Consider the following 1,328-nt stretch of genomic DNA (forward strand, 5'->3'; position numbering starts at 1 on the left):
AATATTTTTACTGTGTAGTCAGAAAAAAATAAATAAACAACTTACATGACATCCTTATGTCCACTCGTGCAGGATTGCTCTTTGTCCGCCTCACTAATTCCATTACTGCCGATGCCACTAAATAAAACAAATTTACATAAAACAAATATTTACTTTGTTTCCTACAACACTAAAATCAAAATAGTTTGACAGTATATGTTTTCCCCCATAATTGATTATGTGAAAAAAACGATGTGATAATGCAATTTGTAAGTAAAAATAAAATGTCTCTCTATATCCTAATTTCTGTTATTAATCATGCACTAGTGCTTCTTGACTGTCATCAATTCATTACTTACAATATCACTAAACAAAAGAAATTTAAATAAAACAATTTGTATTTTTAATTCCACTTGATTGATTTGTTTTATATTTAAAAAAATGTTTCCCTCATTACTTATGTGAAAAAAATTGTTTAATATATTTTCTCCATAGGCAGAAAAAATGTAATTAAAAATATTTTCTTTGGTGATTGATCAGCCTTCTCAGTTTAAATATATTTTTTCTTTCCAAAAGGTAGATTGGGGATGAGGCCAGTAAGTTTTATGTTTCCTGAATGTTTAGTTTTATGTTTCCTGGCCTCATCCCCAATATACCTTTTGGAAAGAAAAAAATGTAATTAAAAATATTAAAAAAAAAAAAAACTTACATGACATCTGCAGTTCCGTTACTACTCGTGCAGGATTTCTCTTTGTCCACCTCACTAATTCCATCATTGCTGACACCACTAAATAAAACAAATTTACATAAAACCAATATTTATTTTGTAAGTGTATTCCTACAGCACTAAAATCTTCAACAATTTGACGCTAAATGTTTCCCCCCATAATAGATTATGTGAAAAAAACGATGTGATAAAGCAATTTGTAAGTAAAAAATAAAATAAAACGTTTCTCTATATCGTAATTTGTTATTAATCATGCACTAATGCTCCTTGCGCATGTTATCAATTTCATTACTTTCAATATCAATAAATAAAAGAAATTTAAATAAAACAAATATTTATTTTGTATTTTTTATTCCGCTTGATTGATTTGTTATGTATTTAAAAAAAAATTTCCCTCATTACTTTTGTGAAAAAATTGTTTAATATATTTTCTCTGTAGGTAGAAAAAAATGCTGTGTAAAAAAAATAAAAATGACTTACATGACATCCTTATTTCCATTACTACTCGTGCAGGATTGCTCTTTGTTCACCTCACTAATTTCATCAATGCCGAGATCACTAAATAAAAGAAATTTACATAAAACAAATATTTACTTTATACGTGTATTTTATTTATACAAGA

The 1,328-nt window shown here is 26.9% G+C and overlaps 1 long non-coding RNA gene across 1 annotated transcript; it reads right to left on the reverse strand.

The window, feature by feature from the left end:
- Nucleotides 1-33: 33 nt before the first annotated feature.
- Nucleotides 34-1,264, reverse strand: LOC106673673. Its single transcript, XR_001341413.2, has 3 exons — nucleotides 1,187-1,264; nucleotides 689-766; nucleotides 34-117 (listed from the first exon to the last, which is right to left on the reverse strand). It is a non-coding gene; the product is annotated as an uncharacterized LOC106673673 (long non-coding RNA).
- Between the last annotated feature and the right edge of the window lie 64 nt (nucleotides 1,265-1,328).

This window comes from Cimex lectularius, unplaced genomic scaffold (genome assembly GCF_000648675.2).
Source record: "Cimex lectularius strain Harlan isolate CLEC.00 unplaced genomic scaffold, Clec_2.1 scaffold956, whole genome shotgun sequence".
Taxonomy (NCBI): domain Eukaryota; kingdom Metazoa; phylum Arthropoda; class Insecta; order Hemiptera; family Cimicidae; genus Cimex; species Cimex lectularius.